Source organism: Coregonus clupeaformis, chromosome 39 (assembly GCF_020615455.1).
Source record: "Coregonus clupeaformis isolate EN_2021a chromosome 39, ASM2061545v1, whole genome shotgun sequence".
NCBI lineage: Eukaryota > Metazoa > Chordata > Actinopteri > Salmoniformes > Salmonidae > Coregonus > Coregonus clupeaformis.
This window is the reverse complement of record NC_059230.1, coordinates 19,503,005-19,511,053: the sequence shown is the minus strand read 5'-3', so window position 1 is coordinate 19,511,053 and position 8,049 is coordinate 19,503,005. Positions and strand designations below refer to the sequence as shown.

Genomic DNA, 8,049 nt, shown 5'->3' with positions numbered 1-8,049 from the left:
CCTCTTTCGTCTTTTTTGTGAGGTTGAATCCAACCTCATCAATGAAGATGAACTGGTGCTCCACTGCAGCCACCTCTAGCTCAAGGACTCTCTGAAACACACATGACAATATCAGAAATAGACATGGAGTGGTCACTATTGTGAAGCATAATCATTATGATTACAATACTGAAATATGTATAATTTATACAGTGTTGAGAGTATGCATCAATTGTGGGATTGTATAGGACTCACTTGCACATAGTTATATCGCAATTCTTTGACTCTTTCTGAATTGAGTTCAAATGGCACCCTGTAGACCTGCTTCATCCTGAGATTATAGCTTACCCTATCAATATTTCGAAATATCTAATTGTTTGTATTTGCCGTAATGTTATGGCGTTATTTTCTAGGACCATGTTCATGATTTCAGTTTCCTGTTCAGGAGACAGAACACGTTCCCGACCACCTTGTGTTGGTAATCTTTCAGTTCTGCCAAACAAATAGTAAAATGCTGTAAATACAAAGTAGAAATACATTTCCCAAATACTTGAAACATACTTTATTTTTACAGTCCTACAGAACAATCCACAGGCAATACTGTACTACTGTACTCATTGAGTACTGTATTGATATGCAGTACTGCAATTTTCCAGTGAGAGTAGATTTCTTACCTATTCTCATTTCGGAATGTCCGGATGATGGATGCTACAGTGTACCTGCTCAAATTTGGCTGTACTCTTTGCCCAGCCTCCCTCATTGTTAGACCATGGTTGACCACATGATCAACCAAAGTGGCTTGGATCTCATCAGAGATTACGGTCCTTGGCCTTCCTCGTCCTCGTCCTCGTCCTTGTCCTCCCCGTCCTCCTCCGCTTACTCTCACTCCTCTGGCTCTGCCTCTGTTTCCAATGTTGGCATCCATTGCTCCAAAACAGAAGAGCTCCCCTGTTGCCCTTTTATGCTAAAGCTCTGATTGCTAATTGTAAAACTGTGTGACAGGTGTTTGCCCATGTGATGAGTCAGTGTGCATATTTGAATGGCAGTGTGTTCATTGTGAAAACAATAGATTTTCTGCATGAAAATTGTGCCAAATGCAAAGATTTGTGTGTAGTGTTTTGAAAAAAGTGTGTTGTAGAACTGCAATTTGAGTGTAAAGCAGGAATTGTGCTTGTAGTTTAGCAGAATTGGTTCAGGGGGTTGGTGCATGAGTTACATGTTGTGGTCATTGTGTCTCAAGTACCAGTATTTGTGTGTAAACAATTGAGAAAAACTGTGACCTGTTTCAAATGATGCGACACAACCAATATAAGCCAGTTCAGAGAGCAAACAGGTTGTTGAAGGTGGGAAGGAGAAAGTCTGAGAATGGATAGAAGAAACAATGTGAGAGGACGAGGACGAGTGTGTATGCGAGGTGGGCGATGAGGAGGAAGAGGAGGAGGAGGGCAAGAAAGAGGAAGAGGAGGACGAAGAGGAAGAGGAAGACAAAGACTGGAAATATCTGATGAAATTTGAGCAACAGTCATAGACCATGTTTTTGTCCATGGACTGACAATGAGGGAAGCAGGACTTAGAGTGCAACCCAATTTGAGCCAATTCTCTGTGTCCACCATAGTAAGGACATTCAGAGAAGAGAACAGATACAGTATACTACTGTATTTTTGTAATTGCAAATTTACTGTACTACACTATATGCAGCTGTTTCAATAGACATTTGTAAAGTTAATCACTGTATGTATTGTACTGCATGAATATGTTTTGTAACTGCACAACTACTTTTTGTAGAATTGCAAGGCTGCCACATGCAGGTGGAAGGACAGCTATATTCACTCGGGAGCAAGAGGCCGTTATAGTTGGCATGGTCCTTCAAGATAATGCAATACGACTCAGAGAAATCCAGGAACGAGTGATAGACAACACACACTTCCAGGGAATCGACAGTGTGAGCATTTCCACAATTGACCGTGTCCTCCATCGTAACAGGATGCGAATGAAACAAGTATACAGAGTACCTTTTGAGCGCAACTCACCAAGGGTGAAAGAACTGCGAGCTCAGTATGTGTACATTCAGAAACATTTACTGTAATCCAGATTGTCTACAGTACTAAGACATACTATGTGAATGACATTACTCTTCAGTATATACAATGTATGTGAATCAGAAGTGCATACAGAAGTGCATACAATTGTACTCTACAGTATAGCACTGTCTCTGTACGACTTACAAAATCCTACATACAGTATATTGTATTTCTACACAGACAATATTTGACTTGGAATCCTTGGACAAACCCCATGAGTTCATCTTTGTCGATGAAGCAGGCTTCAATCTAACAAAGAGGAGAAGGAGAGGCCGAAACATGATTGGACAGCGGGCCATTGTTGAAGTCCCTGGTCAACGAGGTGGCAATGTCACAATCTGTGCTGCTATCAGCAACCATGGTGTTCTACATCACCATGTTACACTCGGGCCATATAACACCCAACACCTTCTAAGATTTATTGCCAATCTAAGAGATATTTTATTTGAGCAGCAGGTTCAAGAGCAGCAGGGTCAAGAGCTAAATGAGAATCCCATTCCCACCTATGTGATAGTGTGGGACAATGTCAGTTTCCACCGAGCTGCTCAGGTAAGGGAATGGTTTAACATCAATGGGCAGTTTATGAACTTGTACCTCCCTCCATACTTGCCTTTCCTGAATCCGATTGAGGAGTTTATCTCCTCTTGGAGATAAACTACTCTGGTGTAGGGATAGACAACCCTACACCAGAGTACATCTGCTACAAGCCATGGATTTACCCTGTGGTGATATAGGTGAGGAATCATGTCAGGGCTAGATACGGCACACAAGAGGCTTCTTCCCCCGTTGCCTCAGGAGGGACAATATTGCTTGTGATGTCGACGGAGTGCTCTGGCCTGACCCAGAAGACAAGAAGAAGCACATTGATGATTTTTGTCCCTTTCAGTATTGTATACTGTAGTACAGTGCATTGTAGGCTGAATTACAGTATCACAGAGACAAAGGACAAGTTTGTGACATGCAGGGTACAGTACTGTAAAAATAGGGGTACAAGGAGGAAGAAGAACAAAAAACAAAATTGCAAAGAGCAAAGCAGAGTAGTAATTTCTGATCAATTTTGAGCTACTATGATAGAACATGTTTTCGTTCATCAAAAGACAATGACGGAAAAATATGAAATTTGTTTTGAGATTAGAAATGTACTTCTCCCTGAGAACTGTATGTATTGAACAATGTGTTTTCTATTTTTCGGTGTATTGTTTACTGACTGCTTGAGAGTGTTTATCATTTTGATCACTTAGTTTATGATTTGAGAGCAGTGTTTGATTTTGAACACAGGTAAAACTGTTTTGAGGCGAATGTTTCATTTTGCGAGAGGAGTCAAGAGGTTTTGTAAATAGTGCTTGAAGATTAGGTTTTGTGTTTAATGTTTTCAGGAAATGGAGCAATGTTTCAGAAATTGTGTTTTAGCATTTGAGAAAAACTGTAAGCCACATGAAAGTTCACATGTTCAAGAATTAATTTCTGGAAAAAATAAGCATTTAGATGTTTTTTGGGGTGGGATAGTCTGTCTTACGCCTCACATCTACACAATACATCTCCTGTTTACATGTCTTATATAAGACATGATATCGTCAAGGGATGGAAAACTCACTGAATGCTCAACTGATGAAAACAAACTAAACGTTCAATTACTAATGTATAAAGAAGCAAGTTATGGCTAGAGGCTACATTTAAAAAAATGGAAATACGTTTAGTTTTTCGATGCAGGATTTACGTACTGTATCTGTTCTAGTGAATTCACATAGATTTGCAAAATTCCGGTAACTTTCCCCAAATTCCCAATTTTTTTCAGAAATGCTGGATGGAATATTCCCAAAACCAGGAGGGAATAAGTAGAAAAATCCAGGAAACCTCCAACCAGGATTTCTGGAAAACCTGGGAATTTGGGGGAAATTACTGCCATTTTGCAACCCCAACATCACATTATCTAAATAGGATTTCAGGCAAATGGCAGCACACCCTATCATGACTGTGCATTTGTATTGTTATTCTGAATTTCAGGGGTGTCTGCGCTTAGGGTCCTCTTTTTAATCATGCACATCACATCGGGCGGCTTGTCGTGCTGCATGCCCATAATTGCTTTGGCATGGCTTGAATTACATTCCTTCTTTTATTGTCATATAAGAACAGAAACACATAAGAACAACACCAAAAAGAAAGAGAGAGAGCTAAAATAATGGAAATAACCCCACCTGAGCCGTGTGTGTCTGTGTGTGAGAACATGAAGAGGTTTTTATCTGTGCTGATCTGTCTGTGACTGGGAAACGCCGACAGGCAACAGGTTGCCCGTAGAGGAAGGGAGATGTCCTTATCAGAACCCGTGCATAGGAGATGTTTTTCTTCATTTATTTCCACCAGATAGGGAGATCAGGAGTGGCATTTCCATCAGGTGTTATAGGCGTGATAGTGTGTGCTAGTTTGTGTGTGCATACTGTGTGTGTGTGTGTGTGTGTGAAAGTGCATGCCTGTGTGTTTGCGTGTGTGTGTGCATTTGTGTGTGTAACCCTCTCACCACAAGGCTCGGATGAATCAGCATGGGAATAATGGTGAAAAGGACATCTCAGTAGGGCTGGCACAATTACCGTATAACTGTGTAACCGGCGGATATGGATGAAGACCGTCATGAAGATAAAATAACCTGCATAACCGTCGTTTTGCTATTCGAACGGTTATTACGGTGGCGCAGTCATTTGGCAGGCCAATTACCATCATCCAAAATGTCATGACCATCACAGCCCTACATCTCAATAAATTAACTTGTATGATATTGACTCACTCTGGGAAAAATGAGAGGCTAGGGATACTACTAATAGATGTATAAAGGCTTAGGTTACTGTTTTCAGAATTTTGTCCCATCCCATGCAATAATAATGACTTCAGGAAAATACAACAACACACGGAATGCAATTTGACTAGAATGTATTAATAGTATAGTGATCTCTAACACAACACAATAATAATTACTAGTAATAAAACTCTAAGACAGTGTAAAGAGTGCACTCTTAAAACTCAGTCTTGCAAACTAACGTTGGCGCGCGTTGGAGCGCAATGAAGACGAATGACTCAGCAATGAATGGGAACCCAATTTTACTCAAGCAGCAAACCCCTGAAACAATAATTCCAAGGTCGAATGCCTAGCTATAATCTATGGCGGAAAATGTCCTGCATGCAACAGAAGAGATGTTCAGCGTCAATCCGTCCCAATCCGATAAAGCAGGCTAGCTCCCCTTGAAGCAACGATGGCTACCTACTCCACAGCAGAAGACGAATTCAGATACATTTGATAAATAGATATATAACTAGACTTCTCTAGACTTATAACAGGTAAGTCAGGTAAGATAAGAACGGAACTTGTATCTTCACAGATGTCAAAGTTTAAGCTCAACAACAGTGTTGTCTCTCTTTTCCTCCCGTCTCGAGCGAGCAGCCTCAAAAGTCCAGTGCAAAGTAAACCCAGAGTTCACACAATTTCCCCAAAATTTAACAAGGCTTCTCATTGGCTATACCAAACCAGGTTACTCCAGTTCACATGAACTCAAAGGTCAAACTAATTAACTGGACACTACATTATAGAATTCCACCAAACAGTGATTCCCAAATGATTGACATATGTTGTCTTTGAAGTTTGCACATGAAAGAAACACATTTGTTTGATGCAATGTAATTACAAAATATGCTCAGCAGCAAAGGCTGTAGTAAAATGTAGTGTTTCTAATACATGATTTTAACAGGATATTACGTGTGTGTGTATACTTGTGTGTGTGTGATCCCCTCCGAAGCAGGTGAATGTAAAGGAGCGGGCTGACTGTGTTTCTTTAATGTGCTAACAACTCTATTTGATTTCTCATTAATAACTTTACAGCGCATGCTGACATTTACTCTGCCTCCAAAACATTGGTCAGTGAATCACTCGGAGAGAGATTATATTGTTCTATATGAGGTGTGTAGGTGCAATCTCTCTCTCTCTCTCTCTCTCTCTCTCTCGCTCTCTCTCTCTCTCTCTCTCTCTCTCTCTCTCTCTCTCTCTCTCTCTCTCTCTCTCTCTCTCTCTCTCTCTCTCTCTCTCTCTCTCTCTCTCTTTTCACTCTTTATGTATACCTCCATCTCTCAAATTTGTATTCCCTCACTTCTCCACTGTTTTCTCCTTCCTCTTATTTCTGATTTCTCCTCCTCCCTCTCTCTGTTTAGCATATGAATAGGCTCTATCCCATTCCTCATAATTAACTTACTATGCATATCTATGACTAGTTAGCTACACTGAAATGAAATGCAATGGTACATACTGTATATGAGATTCAATGACTTCCAGCATGGCTGTGGGTTCAGGGTTATTATATTGTAGTACATTTGACCCCCTGTTTGTAGGCTACTGATGGATACAGTTAATTAGAAAAACACATACTGTATCTATGAATATAGCTTTTCTCTAATTTCTGAGCTGATGTTTACTGTTTATTGTGACAATCATTGTCCTTCTCTCTCTTGGGTAGCCACAACCCCTCCTTCCTGTCTCTCATACAGACACTATCCACACACAATCATTATCTGATATATATATATATATATATATATATATATATATATATATATATATATATATATATATATATATATATATATATATATATATATATAATATATGTGATTGTCTCCAATATAATTGATGTTACAATAAAGAGTATAATTTTTCCAAGTTTCTTTTTCCCAAATATCAATAAAATGTGCATTGGTACGAGAGAGACAAAGAGAGAGAGATGGAAAGGTGAGATAGACACACAAACAGACAGAGACACACAGATAGACAGATAAAGCAACTGACACACGGAGAGAGAGAGAGAGAGAGAGAGAGAGAGAGAGAGAGAGAGAGAGAGAGAGAGAGACAGAGAGAGAGAGAGAGAGAGAGAGAGAGAAAGAGAGAGAGAGAGAGCGAGAGAGAGAGAGACAGAGAGAGAGAGAGAGAGAGAGAGAGAGAGAGAGAGAGAGAGAGAGAGAGAGAGAGAGAGAGACCAACGCACAATAAGAGCGGTGGTGGTTTAATAGTAATCACAGCTCTCTGTCGTTCTCTCGCCTATTACTAATTCCTTCCATCCATCCATCCTCACTCATTCCCTAATTAGCCTAATAGAGTGAGAGGAGATGAGATGCTCACCTCTCCAGACCTGATGAGGAGAAGGAGGGGTAGAAGAGGAGGAGAGGAGGGAAGAAACAGATCTGCCTTAAGTACTTCTACTTCTCTCCACACAGCAGCGATGATAAGGAATCTATGAGTCTGTCCCAAAAGGCACCCTATACCCTATTCAGTGCACTTTTTTTGACCAGGGCCCATAGGGCTCTCAGCAAAAGTAGTGCACTACATAGGGAATGGGGTGTCATTTGGGACGCAGTGAAGAAGTCTATGTGAGATCGGGTGAGGCGATTTGCGATGTTGAGATGCAATTATCACACTTACCGGATTCAATAATAATAATAATATGCCATTTAGCAGACACTTTTATCCAAAGCGACTTACAGTCATGTGTGCATACATTTTTATGTATGGGTGGTCCCGGGGATCGAACCCACTACCCTGGCGTTACAAGCGCCATGCTATACCAATTGAGCTACAGAGGACCACAATTATCACTTTTATCACTTTGGTGTTTATGCCGTGTTTTTGTACACAAACTACTTCCTGCTAAAACACACACACATTGTTCTGAAAAGGTGAACGGAGTCCACAGTACTTGGTGTTCAACTATCCTGTAACTGTATCTGACCATGGGAAAAGGTATATTTTCGATGATACTGTGTAAATACAACATTTTGAGTTTGACCAGCCTAAGACCATGTTTTAGGGATATAAATAGAGATGTGTTGCCATTGGATGACAGACAGAGCCACTCCAACAGATACCATACACACACAGAGAAAATCGCTGTGATCTACAGGCATAGAAGGGGTGCTGTAAGATCACAGCTCTACCCTGGGCCTGTGAGGGTCAGACCCT

The 8,049-nt window shown here is 40.5% G+C and overlaps 1 long non-coding RNA gene across 1 annotated transcript; it reads right to left on the bottom strand.

The window, feature by feature from the left end:
• Positions 1 to 355: 355 nt before the first annotated feature.
• Positions 356 to 684, bottom strand: LOC121554291. Its single transcript, XR_005997656.1, has 2 exons — positions 654 to 684; positions 356 to 471 (listed from the first exon to the last, which is right to left on the bottom strand). It is a non-coding gene; the product is annotated as an uncharacterized LOC121554291 (long non-coding RNA).
• Positions 685 to 8,049: the final 7,365 nt, after the last annotated feature.